The 17,974-nt window shown below is 40.9% G+C and overlaps 1 pseudogene; it reads right to left on the bottom strand.

Annotated features, from left to right (window-relative positions):
• Nucleotides 1–4,715: 4,715 nt before the first annotated feature.
• Nucleotides 4,716–7,791, bottom strand: LOC149022755 (leucine-rich repeat receptor-like serine/threonine-protein kinase At1g17230; annotated as a pseudogene).
• Nucleotides 7,792–17,974: the final 10,183 nt, after the last annotated feature.

The raw sequence follows: 17,974 nt of genomic DNA, 5'->3' as shown, positions 1-17,974 counted from the left end.
TTTAAGTTTTCTTTTGCATGTGGCTCCCTTGTAGTTTCAAGAAATAATTAAAGAAAGACAAGCTTAATAGAAACTGTTAGTTTAATAATTTTTGTGACGAAAATACCCTTGTTTTTCTTTATTTATTTGTTTTATTTTTTTCTTTTATTAAGTTTCTTTCTTTTTTTAATCAATCTACCAAAACGAAAAACAATTAAAAGAAAAACTTTAGCAAATAACTCCCTCTCAAAAATGAAAGTGAATATGCAGGTTGAAGCTTCGAAGCCCCACCTCTGCAACATCTCAAAACGAAAGGCCAACAATCTACTTCATTTAGCTCTTCAATTTCGGTATTGACGTCTTGATTTTCAATCCTTGATCGGAGGTTTTGAATCTCCTCCTCAATCCTTTGTTCCGTTTTGAAGCTCGACTCAAGAACAATGGCAGCAGCAAGTGTTCCAATCACCATAAAAGAAAATATGTTCTAAGAACATTAAAGTTCGTGAAATGCTTCTCAACAACATCTTCTATCAAATGGCAATGGGGAAAATATTAATCCATGGTGTGACAGATGGATTCACCCATTGATGGAAAAGCTGTATTTGAACCCCATCCCTCGGGATGCTCCTACCAATGTTTCTTACTTTATTGATCAAGCCACTTTTCTACTTGGCGCAGTGACCTTGTGAATCAATGGTGGGATCCTGAGGTGGCTAAAGCCATCTTGGATATTCCACTAACATCATTTTGTGAGCAAGACAGGATTATCTGGGATCAAACCGGTACTGGTTACTTCACAGTTGCCTCTGCTTATAAGTTATTCATTACCAAAGTATCCAAACCTGATCCCACACCATGGCTACAACTATGGCACCTCCCTCTGAGTCCTAGAGTCCTACACTTCACATGGAAGCTTCTCCATCAATGCCTCCCCTCCCCAAACCTTCTATCCAACAGAGGATGTAGAATCCTGAATACTTGCAGCCTTTGTTCTTCGGATACTGCAGATATTAATCACATTTTTCTCTAGTGTGATTTTGCTAAACAGGTTTGGAGTCGTTTCAGAATCTGCTGGTGGAAATCCAATGTTGACATTAACAAACTGGTCTCTCAATGGATCAACACTTCAGTTAGACAATCTCAGGGAGAAAGAGCATTAACACTTCATCTTATAACTCTTTGGCTCATCTGGTCAACCTTCAACAAAGCTGCTCATCAGGAACCTTATAAAACTCCAAGCCAAATCTAGTGGCTTGCGTACTCCCTGAATGCAGAAACGCACAGGTTCCTCAACTCAAACGGCAAGAAACAAATTAAGAAGTTCACAATCTGCTAGTCTCCTCCACCTCAAAGCTATATCAAGTTCAACACTGATGGCTCTGCAAGACTGGGATTAAATGGTACGCTTTCTGCGGGTGTAGGTGGCATTGCACGAGACAACCTTGGCCATACATTATTATGTTTCGCTATATCAAAGCACAATTTATCTGCTCTTCAAGCTGAAGCTGAAGCTGTTCGCAAGGCAATCCATCTGGCTATCACGAACAACTACAAGAACATCATCTTTGAAGGGGATAATGAAGCTATAATCAAGCTTATTAATCACAAAGATGATATGGAACCGTGGAGGATTAAGAATACATTGGATGAAATTTGTTCCTTGAAGCTGCACTTTGATTCTATTACCTTCAATCACATACATAGAGAAGGAAATCATGCGGCAGATAAACTGGCCTCACTTGCTGCCTCTCAACCTTCTCTTAATTTTATCTCTGTTAATCCCCCACCCCTGCTGAACTGGAACTTGTATTTTGATGCTACTGGCTGTCCTTTCCCTAGGGGTTTTCATTTTAAATAAATTCCCCATTTCACAAAAAAAAAAAAGTTAAGGTTGAGATCATTATTGAGATTTCAAGACCAGATTCTTAGCAAGATCAATAGAAACTTCATATTTCGAACAACAGTATTGCAAAATTCTCAATTAGCCAGATAGAAATAAAAAAAATAAAATAAAAATTGTAGTTCGTAAATTCCTGGAAAACCCTAAAAAAAGCCCAAAGAAGTCGTTTCCATTCTAGCAAAATCACTAACATTCTTTGACCTTTCGTTCTTTTCCCCAATACCGAAACGCCCGAGAGAAAGTAACAAGAGCAATTAACAAATGCCCAATTATACTTTCAAAAGAATAGAAATTGGGGGGAAAAATCGAATTTTCCAGCCACGAGGAGATCCAGAACGAGCCAAACTCAAGCATATATTAAGAAAGACAGGGAAATCAGAGCATACATGATGGGAAAGCTGGTGGAAATCTCCGGCCAAAAGTAATCGACGAATGTGTTGAGATTGGAGAGAGCATGGAGCTTCAACATTGGTTGTGGCTCGTTCAACATCGGTAAGGGCCCACTTGCCGAACTCACCATCATCGTCATAGCAAAACAATCTTGAACTGCCTTTCTCTCTCCCTTCTACTTCACCGTCTTTTTTTAGGGTTTCGTTATTTTCTCCTTAAGCTTATATTTGTAAGCTAATACCAATAACACTACCGTTTTAGATTCTAAATAGAGAAATCTAATGATTAATAAACCCTAAACACCATCAATTTTCCTCTTTTTTCGATCTCTGGGGTTCTTGAAGTAGATTGTTGGCCTTTTGCCTTCGTTTTGAGATGTTGCAGAGGGTGGTGGGGCTTTGAAGCTACAACTTGCATATTTTGGTAAAGATTTTTTTTTTTTTAGTTGAATTTTAATTTGGTAGATTGAATAAAAGAAAGAAGGGATAATTACTATTGCCCCCTTATACTTTAGTTTTATTACTAATCAAACCTCCTTTATGAAATTACTATTGCCCCCTCACTTCTAACTGTGTTAAGGCCTGTTTGGTTACATGAGTCTGGAGATTTCAAATACCTAGAGATTTTAAATCTATGGATTTCAAATCTATGGAGTCATAATATATAAAATTAAATGTTTGGTTGTGGAATGAAATTTGTGGATTCATCCTAAAAATCTATTTGATCGACGTAATTTTTGTGAATGTGCAAATGTATAGTTTTTTTTTGAAATCTCTAGATTTCATCCCTTACCCATAAATCTACATATTTACGTTTTTAGTGTAAAAAGGTGAATCTCTAGATTTTATGAATCTAGAGATTTTTACAACCAAACGGGTATAATTCTCAGATTCATGAATCTAGAGATTTGAAATCTTTGGATTCATGTAACCAAATAGGCCCTTAAGTGGCTGTTAACATTAAATATGAAATGTCTATTTTACCCTTCATTGAAATTAAGAAGTAAAAAATATAACATTACTCTCATTATAGAAACTATATTAAATGTCAATTATATCCTTAAAATCTTATATTTTAGAATTAATTTTGGATTTGGTAGGACTACATACTTATGGTTGTTGAAATTCTCATATTCCACTTAAATTTTTTATAATCACAATGATGGAACTTTTACAAACAAATTAGCATATAAGATGCTAATTGATAGGAAATTTGGTAACATGCATAATGGTAGACAAAGTTAAAAGGTTGGATTAACAATTTTAAAAAGTACAACGAATAAATGAGTAATAAAATGAAAATACAAGGGGGCAACAATAATTATCCCAAGAATGAAAGTTATTAAAAAGTAAAAAAACTGAAACAAATACATTGAAAAAAGGGTATTTTTGTCACAAAAATGATTAAACTAACGTTTATGTTAAGCTTGTCTTTATTTAATCATTTATTGAAACCACAAGAAAGCCATATGCAAAAGAAAACTTAAATTGGACTAAAAGTGACTGAACCAAACCTCAGGGGGTCAGATGAAAATTACCCAACCAATTATTTCTAACCTCCAAAGTTCATGTGGTAAATAATTAAATTATTGGTGTAAATTAAGAATTAAATGGTTCGAACATTATCCACTTAAGATCGCCAAGAAAAAAAAATTTGAAACCTACCTACCAAAAGGAAAATATTCTTATGTACCTGCAAATATGGTATGGTTTGATAAATCCATATTTTGAAATCAGAAGTTCCAAGATAGAAACATAAGGTATAAAATCTATGAGCCACTATCTGTTCTAAACAATTAATTCCATGGTTTTTCATACAATTTGCATAAAGGTTTTTTTTTTTCTTTAATGGTTTGATATATGATCACAAAGACGAGAGTTCAATGAAAGAAATAAACTAACACGTTTTATTCTTATGTGTCAAATTCTTCTATAGTTTCCGTGATGTCACTATATGTTGTTCGTCCATCATAGTTCCATATAGAAAATATGTCAATCTTTAGTCAATCTTTCTTACTATCAGTGAGTCCCAATTAAGCATACCTATACTGTCTCAACAACTCTCCTTGAATTGTCTTGAATTGGTAAAACTCCCAACTCATTCCTAAGTAGTCATTTGCACTCTAAATCAGAAACTTAAGGCTCAAAATTTGCAAACCATTGACCATTCTAAAAATCAAGCTCCATGGTTTTTTTATTTTTGTTTTTCAATACAAGACACAATATGCATAAAGTTTTAACATAGGAATACAACCATCTGCACCTTCCTTTCTTTCTCCTTCTTTCTTTTTATTATATTTTATTTTAATAGTCCCATATATGAATACAAAGACAAAATTCAATTGAAGAAACAAACTAACAATACTTCAAATTCAACAAGAAAACACCTTAGCCATCTACAATCCACTTGTATAAGTCTTTATGGATTTGAATATACTATAAGGTGCCTAATTTCCATGTTGAACTTGTGTAGGAGGGTTGCAATCACAGTTTGTAAGACTTGCTAGTTTAAAAGACACAAATTGCATGGTTGGACGAGATTTTGGATTGCTGTGCAAGCATGCAATTCCAAGCATCATTAACACTTTCAGGTCTTCTGCTGCCAATTGTGTTGGTGGTGGGAGACGTGAGTCTAATACATCCTTGAGTACAATATCTTTTGTGTTTAGAAACGGCAATGAAGAGATGAGTTCTCTTGGATGTTTTCCCATAATTGTCTCCAGTGTCAATACCCCAAAGCTATAAACATCACACTTCTCCGTTATAACCATTGTAAAAGCAAGCTCTGAAAGGGGGAAGGAAAAATGGAATACAAATTTAGAGTTTTCATACAATCATATAGAAACAATCATATTACTATTTCACCTCATACGCAAGATTTTAAGGCATAAGCCATTGTGGATACCTCAACTTGACTAATCTATTTCCTAATAGCCCAAATGATTATTTTTTTGGTCAAAAATGCTTTCAAACCAAACCTCATTTCTATATTTGTTAAATAATTGTATTTCAAGAACATTACTTGGACATATTCCAAGTGATTTTACAATCAAATAAACATCACTTAATTAGTTTTAAAATATTGACAAAAGTGGTTAATTGCAATGTTCTACTTTAGTAAAATTAAGAGGAATGTTGCTTCTAAGGTAGAGATGGGATTGGAAATTTTTAGAAATGCAGGGGATGTGCACTTAATTCTAATATAATCAGGCAATATCTAATTTACTCATGAACTTTTGGGATGAAAATAATTGAATAATTAAAACATTATCAACCTTCTTAGAATCTTAAGTATGGAAAAGGATGAATGTTTGGTAACTTACCTGGAGCAATATATCCATATGTACCTGCAAGTATAGTGCGGTTGGATGAACCAGGATCTAGAAATCTAGAAGTTCCAAAGTCTGCAACATGAGCTTCGAAATTTGCATCTAGCAAGATATTGTTGCTCGATATGTCCCGATGAATTAGTGGCGGGGCGCAATCATGATGCATGTAGGATAAAGCATAGGCAACCCCTTTGATGACATTCACACGTTTTTTCCAATCCAATTGTACAACTTCTGCTTCATTTCCAAGAATGTAAGCTAAGCTCCCCCTTTATTCATAAACTAAAAAGTTACACCTTGGATGACAACAAAACCCATAAAGCTTCACAATATTCCGATGCCTTATTCTTGTTAATGTGTATATTTCATTAGCAAAGCTCTCCTCATGAGCTTTCACTTCAGCTTCTAGGCGATGTAGTTTTTTCACAGCAACTACTTTCTTTGTAGGTAGCTTTGCTATGTAAACACTCCCATATCCTCCAGTGCCAATACAATATTTGATATCAAATTCCTCTGTTGCTTCGATGATATCACTATATGCAATTGTTCCATTATAATTCCATATGGAAAATATATCTCCATTTTGTTGTGTTTTTGTTGTATCAGTGATGGAAATTATTGACCTTTGGCTGATGATGAAACGGAAGATAACAATTACAAATGCAACAAGCATGATGCTAGAAAAAGATATAATAATGGAGATCTTGACTAGTTTTTTCTCTTTTTTGCTATGATCAAAGACTTTAAGCCTTTTCTCACTGGTTTTACATGGGAGATTCCTATAAAGACTACATAAACCTTTATTATTCTTGCATGAATCTGGTGGAATCTTTGAAGCTACTTCATAAGGAACGAGACCCTCCAAATCATTGTTTGATAAATTAAATTCCGTATCATGTGTAATACCACCAACTTTCCCTATTTGTGTAGGTATTGGACCACTTAGTTTGTTGTATGAAAGATTAAGTAACTCCAGCTGAGCCAAATCACCAATTTTAATAGGGATCAAACCAGTGAACTCATTGTAACTTAGGTCTAGGCTGCTTAGATTTCTTAGATTCCCAATTTTTGTAGGTATCGGCCCAGAAAACTTGTTACCGCTTAGGTCCAACTCAATGAGACTTTGGAGGTTTCCTATCTGTTTAGGTATTGAGCCATTGAGCCTATTGCCAGAGATATCCAACAAAATGAGATTTTTGAGGTTTCCTATCTCTGGTGGTATTGAGCCATGGATCTAATTTCCAAAGAGGACCAACGAAATGAGATTTTTGAGGTTTCCTATCTGTTGAGGTATTGAGCCATTGATCCTATTGCCAGAGATATCCAACAAAATGAGAGTTTTAAGGTTTCCTATCTCCGGTGGTATTGAACCATGGATCCAATTTCCAAAGAGGTGTAAGTAAGTGAGATATTTGAGGTTTCCTATCTCCGGAGGTATTTTACCATTGATATAATTGGCAGAGAGGTCCAACCATCTGAGATTTTTGAGATTTCCCATATCTGGAGGTATTTTTCCATTGATCTTATTGGCAGAGAGGACCAACCAACTGAGATTTTTGAGGTTTCCTATCTCCGGTGGTATTGAGCCATGGATCCAATTTCCAAAGAGGTCTAAGTGAGTGAGATTTTTGAGGTTTCCTATCTCTTGAGGTATTTTACCATTGATCTCATTGAAAGAAAGGTCCAACCATTCGAGATTTTTGAGGTTTCCTATCTCTAGAGGTATCAGGCTACTGATTCTATTGATTGAGAGGTCTAACTTAGTGAGATTTTTTAGATTTCCCATCTCTGGAGGTATTGACCCATTGATCCTATTATTTGAGAGGGAAAGCTCGTTGAGTTCGGAAAGCATACCAATGTTGGCCGGGATGGTTCCCCAAATTTCATTCCAAGTAACATTCAGGTACTTTAGAAATTGAAAAGAGGAAAATTTCAATTCATCGAGCTTTGCACTTACAGAGACTAAACTTGATAAGTTCAGCACCGTAGCTCTTCCTTCTGCATTACAAGTTATTCCGTACCAGCTGGTGCATGGGCTTGTATCATTTGCAGTCCAAGAGTCAGGAAAGTTGCCTCCACTAGCCACCCAGTCGAGTAGAGCCTTTGCTTCTGGTGGTGATGATTCAGTCGACAGAGCTGCTATTATTGTTGCAGGGAATACAACAATGGTGAAAGAAGCCCACACAAAAAACATTTATCTGACAAATGTAAGGACGGATGCCATGGGAACATTTAACAATTGGATTCTGATAATCAGTTTGGTTTCACTCTTTATATATATATAAATATATACTTGATGCGTCCAAAATTTGCTCAGCCCTTGGATCTCCACGTGATGTCCTGCAAAATGAAAGCGTCAGATGTGGCCCGACCGCTGGGGTCGGGAGTCCACCTCCGAAGGCTAAGTCAGTTGATGAACTTAATCACAAATGGCTCGCTAGAAGCACGAGCTAATGAATGAAGAAACGGGAAAGGTGACCTAGATAGCAGAACGCTGATAGTTTGGGTCTATCAGTATGTATCTGAACCTGAGTCTCAGATAGTATTCTTTTTGATCGATTGATCCGTCCCTCACCTTGTATGGTAGTGAGGTTTATATAGAGTGTACCTTCGAATCTCCTTCGTTGGATGCACTCGAGCCTTCTTCGGGTAGTCGTTGGATCTTATCAATAAGATCCGTTGAGCGATAGACTTCTACTAGTTTGGGCTAGTAGAGGACTCCTGAGATAACTGTTAGGTTATGCGATAGTTATCCCTTTGATGATGATTATCCGCAGCCGTCGGTTTGAGTCTGCTTGTCATCGGGGTGATTACCCTAATCCATAAGTAAGATTAGGGCACGCTTGCGGCAGAATAATCTTTCTTCTTCAGCAAGCCATCTTCTGGATCCGGTTCGCTCGGGAGCTATTCGGTTTTCTCCGTCTCGACCGGGGTCGAGGGTCGGACCAGGTATGAACCCGGTCTGATCATAAACTCTCCATATCACGAGCCCCCCAGACCAAGCGTTCGGTCGATCCCGAGGGCTTGGTTTTTAACTGGGTTCGTCGTCAGGTGATGATCTCTGCGTGCTTCATTAAATGTCATATCACATTTAATGCGGTGGTCACTTTTCCTCGAGCGTTGTGAGTGTAAGGCCACATGTCTTCGTTGCGGTTGATCCGTCGTGGCTCACGTCATCCAAGCGACGGTTTCCGAACGCCTATTTCGGATTCGTGAGTTCAAACTTTCAAAACGTCTTTGAATCTTGATCGTTGATTTTGAATCAATCTCGATCGTTCGATTCCCGAACACTCGTGCGGGAGTTTTAAAAGCGGTTCGTTGTCTTCGTAGGTTTCATTCTTCCCGTGTCGGAATTTGAACCTTTGTCGTGCCTTCGCGCCTTCCTACTCTCAAGCTTCCGTCTCCATTGAATCGGTAAGTTTCTTGGTCTTTTCTTTTTATAGTTTCTTGAAACGAGTAATGGCGGACGATAGGGCTTCTTTAGTACCCCATCGTTGGTGATAGCAGTGATGCTTTTGCTTCTCCCTGCTCCCGAACAGTCGGATAGTGATAACAAAACCCTAACCGTCCTCTGCGGGAGTTCGCTGAAGTTTCTCAAAAGGTTTTGAAAGAAAAACCGAAACTTCCCCTGTCCTTGTCGAGTCTGGATCTTCCAAGATCGTTGATTCTTCTAGGCAACCTCAAACCTCCGGGTCCAATGGTGGGCCACGGCTCTGTTCCTTCCATTTATAATGGAGAAACCCTTCTTTCAGCTGTCCAAGATTTTGACCTTCCTTCCTCATATCAGGTTAGGGCTCCCCACCCCGATGAGAGGGTTGATTCATCCCTTTCGGGTGAATTTTCTTTGTACATAGATGCCTTTGGAAAGCGGGGTTCGCTTTCCCTTTTTTAATCCTTTATTCTCCATGAGTTTTGAATCATTGGAACATTTGTCCCGGAATGCTCCTCCCCAATAGCTGGTGTCTCATCGTCGGCTTCTTGGGTTTGTGTTTTGAGCTTGGCATTACGCCATCTCTTTCTTTTTTTGTACATTTTCATGTTCTTTCTATCTCCCATCCTCCCGGATGGATCTTTCTTTCCAAACGCAATAAGGCTGAACTTGATTGGAGGGCGGAATCCTTGTCAAAGGAACTTGCCCTTCTAACCACAAAAGATGGCGCGAACGATACTTTTCTCCGTCGAGCGCCTCCATCAGGATCTTAACTTCCCGACCGCCCCTGGAGGAGGTTTACTTCTTCGTCCGAAAGTAACAGGGGCCTTCCCTTATCCAAAGAAGACGAGGCGGCCATCGGGAAGATCAAATCCATTCCGTGGTATCAAGAGATACATGGATATGAAATGGAGTATAACTCCATCCTTCGATCTTGGGGCTTGGCTCATTGTGAGCTTCTAACCATCCTCCTTTGATTTGGTGAAGTGATATGTCTTGAATTCCGATTCTTGTCCTTCTTCTTTGCAGTGCCTCCCGAACGAACCCTGAAAGCCTGCGGGTGAAGGCCGCTAGGGCCGTTGTGACAGCCCGAGCAACGATCGCCCGGGGTCTTGATTGCAGATCAAGAGGCTTCTCTTCCCTCTCCCGACCCCTCTTACGGGGTATCGGGAATATCGGGCACTGTAGCTGATGCTTCGGGCAAAGGGAAGAAACCAATGTTTGAGAGAGCTAATGTCTCCTCCTCCGTCCGAACCAAGAGGAGGCATGACACAATTGATGCTCCCTCCAACAAAAAATCCAAAGCTTCGACGGATGGTGAGGAAGTCTTCATCCCCCGGTGGACCACGAAGATGACCGACGGGGTCACTCGGGATCCTGAGAAAGCTGCAGAGTGGAGCTCCCTCGGTCTTGCTCCTTCGATCGCCGAGGAGTTTGAAGCCCTGGATGACACCTCCTTTGTTAGTCAATCTACAAGGTACCGGTCTTCTTGCTTACTTATGTTTTCATAATTTCTTATGACTTCTTCTCGATATCTTCCGTCTTCCCGAGAATGCTTTGTGTTGAGCTTTTATCAACACATGGAAGCATTGAGCCGGGTTGGTCACACCAGCTCCTTGCTGCAAACTTGTGAAGAGAAATTGGCCAAGGCCAATTCTGAAATAGACCAGTGACTGCAGCTACCGTGGAGCTGCGAGAAAAGCATGAGGAAGAAGTGATCTCCCTCAAGGAAACTCTTGAAGCTTCAAGAATTCGTGTCTCTGCTGCCGAGCGCGAGGCCAGGAAGCAAAAGGCAGCTGCCACGTTGTTTGATGACAGCCTTGAAATCAAAAGTAGGGATCTCGAAGAACATCTGAAGTTGGCAATCCCTAGCAAGCCTGAGCATATAAAGCCAGACCTTCGGAAGGAGTGCATTTGGAAATACCTGAACAGCATACCTTTCTCCGAATTGCTAGGTTTCTACAACATTAAGGCTTATCGCATGGGGGCGAACGACGTTTGGGAGAAGATCCTTGGAACGATCCACGACTTCGACACTTGCTCCTTTTCGTGAGGTATGCCACCCAGAGGTCTTCGGGAAAGTTGGTATGGATCTCCCAGACTGGGCTCAGGGAGTAGATGATCCTTTTCCAGCTGACCCTCAATATGAGACATATCTAGATGACGAGCCGGCACTTCCAGGGGAGAAATCACAAGCCGAGTCTCAAGTTGTTGCTGTAGAGGATTCAGCCGATGCCACTCTTGAGGAAGGCTCTTCTCATGGTCCTGAGAAAAGTCCTCCCGACCAGGGTCCCTCGGGCAACAATGAAGAAAAGGCTTAGGGAGTTGTTCTTTTGTAAAAATATACCCTCAATATAATGAATAGACATTTCTTTATTCATGTTGGCTTCAAAATTTCCCCGTCTCCTGCCGAAGTATTGCCTTGAATATCAAAGTATTAATGATAAAACTTATCACTTAATTCTTCATTCCTCGCTGAATAATGATCTTGTAGAAATATTGTGAAGATGCGTTTCGGGAAGATGCGTTAATCTTCCCCACTACTTCATTTATTGCAAAGTCCGCACGTTTCCCTTCTGCGAAGTTCAAACGTTTTCCTGCTTTTGTGTACCATTCACTGTTTCCAATGAATCGGAAATACATCCATTATTTTAATGGCAGTGCGACGATTGGAGGTTTCTCTGCATCAGGTGCTCGCTTCCACATGTTTCCATGTGGCATCCCTTCGATCGTTGATCTTGCTTTTTGCGGATTTCGAAGCGTCGTTTCGATCTGGGTCGTCGGTTGTCCTTAGCCTTCAACCGTCGTCTTATACCTGAGGCTATTTAAAGCCTTCGTGGGTACTCTGCATCTATCCCGACTCTGCAAGATAGATTTGCTAAAGTGCCAAAGCAACCTTTCGTCCTTCGGCCTGCCTCCGTATTCCTCGTACTCCAACGACGACCTCTATCCATTTCGAACAAGTGAGTTTTTTGATTTCTCATCTCTTTCCCCTCTTCCCCCGAAGTAAACCGTACAGTAGTTATACTTGGGGTTTAGTTTGTTGGTCCGTCGGATGCTTTAGAAAACTAGGGTTTCCCCATTGTTCTTTGTCGTTTGTTTTCTGTGCGATACGGCTGTTTTTTTTTTTTTTTGTTGTTTTGCATAGTGGCTCCCAAGATCAACCCAGACTTTATCAGAGCAAAATCTCGTAAGAATAGCGTTCCGTCGGTGGTGGTTGGGGCCAGTGCGGTGGTTTCAGCTAGTGAATCCTCCAAGCGTAGGGCGGCTGCGGCGGTGAATCTTCAAGTCGATTCCTGCAGCCTTCGTTGATGCCGTCCCTGCGCCTCCTTTGCTCGAAGTGAGCGCTCGTCTTTCCCGGAAGATCTTGATCACTCCGTTGCCGATGGTGCTGCCGGCAATCCTGGCTGGTGAGCCTGTTGGTGAGCTTTGTTGGTGCACCCCCGAAGGAGACTCTTCGGGCATCCGAGGCAACTATGTTGGCGTCGATGAAGGTGTGGTCCCAGCAGGTGCTGCTCCTATTTCTAACTCTAGTGCTTGTTTGGCATCCTCCTCCTCTCCTTCGAGTTGGAGGATTTTGCCACCGGGAAGCGCCGTCGGGTGACAAGTGATGAAGCTCGGCCTTTGCTTGGTGTAGTTCATCCTTCTCATCCTTCGCTGAATTAGTGTCAAACGAGTTTGACTGAGCGTTGGAATGGTGTCTTGCTGCTCGAATGACTTCGGAGAGCGCGAGTTCTTTCCAAACTTCCGGATGAAGTCTTTACGAAGTCACTGGTGATGTAAGTCTTTCTTCATTATCCTCGATTTTGAAAAATTACTTTTCTGCTCCTCGCTAACTCGAAAGTTGTTTGCGGGAGTCTTCTTGTAACTTCCACAACTTCCACAACCAAGTGGAGCAAGTACTAGACCGGCCAGACGGAGCGGACAGCTGGAGGTTGGAAAGTCGGGAGCTAAAGGATCCGAAACATTACCCGAAAGGCAAGCTGTCGTTCCTTTGGCCGAATCCCTTCCAAGCGATGTTCGAGAGCTGCGTCTTCAAGTATTTACACGGTAAGCCTTTTGTTGATATGCTAAATGCTTATAACTTGCAGGCGTACCGGGATGGTGAGAACGAAGTATGGGAATCAATATTAAGGAAAGATCCTCATTTTGATACGACTCCCTACGATCTTGTTTGCCATCCTGAAGTATTTACCGATCCGGGTATTCCTCCTCCCCGATTGGACCAAGGATAAGATTGATCCTCCACCTTCCGATCCAGATATTATGCAATATCTGGAAGATTCTCCTGTTTATTCTCCGTTGGAAGAAGTCAATTATGACGAGCTTGTGCCGAATGCGAGTTTGGTCGAGGACCATTCTTCTCCTGGACAAATTTGGACAAAGAGTATGAAATTGCGGAGGATTTTCTGAATATCGAAATATTTTTGTAATCCTCATTTCTTCTCTTCTTCTCCTTGACTCCTCACCAATGGTTGACTCATATGTTTGTTCTAGCAAAGTCGCGTCGATCTTGTATAACTTGTTAATAGTCACCTGTAATGACTTTCTTCTTTGATCAAAGATTGTATTCAGCTCTTGTAATTATTTTGATACTGGCCTCTTTGGATCTTCTGAAGAAATAAGAAATTTCTTTATCTTTGAACTTTGCTAGCCACTTGAATCGCCGTTGCATTAGGTCTTAGTTGTCTGAAACAATGCCTTTACTTAAGGATTTCCGGAGAAATACAATAAGTCTAAGAAGGAACTCACTCGGGTTTTAAACCGATGCCTTATACTTAAGGATTTCCGGAGAAATACAATAAGTCTGAGAAGGAACTCACTCGGGTTTTAAATCGATGCCTTATACTTAAGGATTTCCGGAGAAATACAATAAGTCTGAGAAGGAACTCACTCGGGTTTTAAACCGATGCCTTATACTTAAGGATTTCCGGAGAAATACAATAAGTCTGAGAAGGAACTCACTCGGGTTTTAAACCGATGCCTTATACTTAAGGATAATTCAAAAATTCAATAAGTCTCGAAGGAACTCACTCGAGTATCAAACCGACGCCTTGCAAAAGGAATTCACTCGGATTTTCATCCGATGCCCCGACTTAAGAAAGTTCGAAAGATTTTCCATAAGTGTTGAAGTGTTGAAGGACCCACACGAATTTTCATCCGATGCCTTATAGTTGGATCTTGTTCTTGAATGTGGTGTATGATGCCCCCCAATCAAAAGATAGTTTGTTGAAAACCAAAAATTGCATTGATTGAGTTGAAAATGATTACATCACGAACAAAATCGAAATCATCCTCAAGGACAAAACTTTTTGAGATGCCTAGCATTCCACGGACGATCCAACTCTTTACGGGAATCAATGTTCTTCAGCACTGTAAGCTCTGAACCGACCGGTTTCACAACCATATAAGGTCCTTCCCGGGGAAGGGTCCAACTTTCTTTGGTGACGCGGGTCGGAAGCTAGGGTGTTTCTCAACACCAAATCTCCGGCTAAGTACCGACGATTCTTCACTCGAGTATTATAATGAGACACTATCCTTCTTTGATAATGTTGAGTTCGTGCTATTGCCTTTGCCTGAACTTCATCCAACAAATCAAGACTATCAAGCAGTCCTTGTTCATTTGCTTTTTCCTCGAACTCACGATCCCGTAACGTCCCCGCCATTATCTCCACAGGTGCCAATGCTTCGGATCCATATGCCAACCTGAATGGAGTTTCTCCTGTAGGTGTTCGAACCGTAGTTCTATAAGCCCACATTACATTATGTAGTTCTTCGACCCAAGAAGCTTTGTCGGCTTCGAGTCTTCTCTTTATTCCTTCCGATAGCGTTCGGTTAGTAACCTCTACCTGGCCATTGCTTTGGGGGTATGCCACGAGGACATACGATGCTCGATCATATATGTTCCACGAGAATTGCTCAAATTGTGGACGGTCGAAGCCGAGTACCATGGCCGGTGACAATTATCTTTGGAATCCCAAAGTGATATATGATTGATTCAAGCACAAATTTCTCCACTTTTTTCTTAGTAATTGTCGCGGTGCAGCTTCTACCCATTTTGTGAAGTAATCAATTGCTACTATCGGATATTCCTATCCGCTTTGATGCCTTGGTGAATTTGCCCATGATATCAATTCTCCACATTGCAAAGGGAATAGGATTTAGAATTGAAGTCATAATTTCCGCCGGGCGCTTCGATCTTGTAGCATGAATTTGTGAGTTACTACATCGACGAACGTAGTCCATAGCAGCCTCTTGGATCTTAGGCCAATATAACCCAAGTCTTAGAATTTTGTGGGCCGGGGCTCTTGCCACCCATGTGAGTGCCACAAATTCCTTCATGAACCTCGGCCAAAGCTGATTTTGCTCCTTCGGGGCTTATACATCTCATAAGGGGTCCAGCATAAGATCTTTTGTATAGTCTCCCATTACGAATGACAAATCTAGTTGATCGAATCTTGATCAACCTTGCCTCTCTTTGGATCCTTGGGTAACTTGTCATCTCTTAGATATTCAATTATTGGATCCATCCGACAACGTTCTGCTTCAATATAAGAAATTTCTTTCTCATGATAACTTGGAAAAGTTTCCTCTTCAATGTAGACCGAAGGGTCTAGATTCTTTTCCTTGGCATTGGCTAGTCGGGATAGCTCATCATCCGCTTGAATTTTCATTCCTCGAAATCTGAGATATCTTCAAATTCCGAAATTGGTTCTGAAATGCCTGCACTATCTCCCGATATTTTTGCAAGCGTGGTTCCTTAATGCCATACTCCCCCTGGACTTGGTTGACTATAAGTGAGAGTCACTATAAATAGTAACATCTGCAATAGCTAATGCCTTTGACAACCGAAGTCCTGCTATCGAGGCCTCATATTCCGCTTCGTTATTACTTGCATCAAATGCGAATCTCAAAGCATATCGAATAATAAATCCTGCTTGGACTTTTTAATAGAATTCCAGCGCTTTGCTCCATCTTTATTACTCGAACCATCCACATATACCTCCCAAGTGGTTGGTATAATGGGATCTTCAATGGTGGGTTCCTTTGGTGCGGTAGTTTCTACTACAAAGTCGGCTAATGCACGAGCCTTGATTGCGATTCCGGGCTTAAAACTCACTTGGAACTCACTTAGCTCAACCGACCAGGATACCATCCTTCCGGACAAATCGGGTTTGTTAAGAACTTTACTAAGAGGAAAAGTTGTAAATACCTCAATTGGATGAGCATGAAAATATGGCCTTAGCTTCTGGCGGCCATCATGAGAGCCAAAGCACTGCTTCTCAATCTGCGAATATCTCATCTCCGCATCTAGCAACACGTGGCTTACATAGTAAATCAGCCCTTGTTTCTTATCTTTCTCCCGAACAAGTCTTGCACCGACCGCGGAAAGGGATGTCGCTAGATATAGCTGTAATATTTCCCCCTTCTACGGCTGCCGGACGGGATCGGTGGTTGTCCAAGTGCGTCTTTTAATTCCTCGAAAGCTTTACGGCACTCTTGATCCACTTTGCTTCCTTACTTGCCCTTCAAGTCTTTAAGTGCCTTGAAGAAAGGCAAACATTTTCTCCGGACTTGGAGATAAATCGATTTAAGGCGACAACTCTCCTGTCAAACATTGTACATCCCGAACGGTTTTGGGAGTCTCCATATCAATCGGAGCTTGTATTTTGGCGAGGATTTGCCTCAATTCCCCTACGTGATACCATGAAACCCAAGAATTTGCCCGAGGAGACTCCAAAGGCACATTTTTCGGGGTTCAACTTCATTTGATGTTTCCTCGATCTTGAGAAAACCTCGATCAAATCTGCAATGTGATTTGCTTTTGTAAAGCTTTTCACCAGCATGTCGTCAACATATGCTTCAACATTCTTTCCTATCAGCTCTTTGAAAATCTTGTTGACGGCCCTCGATATGTTGCTCCTGCATTCTTGAGGCCAAAAGGCATGACCTTGTAATAATAGCTTTCACGATCAGTCATGAAAGCCGTATACTTCTCATCCTCCTTATTCATAAGGATCTGATTATACTACGAGTAGGCATCCATGAAACTTAAAGTTTCATATCCTGCGATAGCATCTATCAAGAGGTCAATCCGAGGCAACGGGTAGCAATCTTTTGGGCAAGCTTTGTTTAGATCCGTGTAATCTGTACACATCCTCCACTTCCCATTCGCCTTTCTCACCATCACCACGTTGGCCAACCAAGTTGGGCACTCGATTGGTTCTATGAAACCAGAATTCTTAAGTTTTTCAACTTCGTTCCGAAAGGCTTCATACTTTTCAATAGAGAAATTTCTTCTTTTCTGTATCTTTGGTTTCGCCTTAGGGTCTATCCGAGTTTGTGCTCTGCAATGGCCCGATCGATCCCCGGCATGTCCTCAGCGAGACCATGCGAATACATCCTTATTCCGTTGAAGAAATAACTTCAACTCATCTTTAAACTCTTCCATTTGTTCGGACCCGACATAAGTAATCTTTTTCTCATCCTCGGTACACACTGGATTTGCTCCGATTTCTCCTTTGGTTCGGGCCTTTGCATCTCTGTCTCTTCCCGATCATCTCGAACTTCTATGGGGAGGGTAGTAACCTTCCTCGGACCCTCGTCTTTTAAATAGGCAACATAACACTGCCGAGAGATCTTACGGTCGAGAGGAGACTTGACCGATTCCCATATCGGTCGGGAATTTTATCTTCGAGTGCTTTGTCGAAACAATAGCACCTATCTTGGATAAAGATGGTCGCCGAGAATCATATTATAGGCTGGTAGTTCTCGAACCACCAAAAAATTGATTCGGACAGTTGTTTCTTTGGGAAAACTTCCAATGAAAAGATCCAACTGAACCGATCCTTCCGCTACTGCAGATGACCCTGCAAAGCCATATAGGTGTGTAGATGAAGGTTTCATCAAGTCTTGATCCACCTTCAATTTTTGATACACTTCGTAG

This window comes from Hakea prostrata, chromosome 3 (assembly GCF_041222555.1).
Source record: "Hakea prostrata isolate BN-2017 chromosome 3, UWA_Hpros_2, whole genome shotgun sequence".
NCBI lineage: Eukaryota > Viridiplantae > Streptophyta > Magnoliopsida > Proteales > Proteaceae > Hakea > Hakea prostrata.
This window is presented reverse-complemented; position numbering and strand designations above follow the sequence as displayed.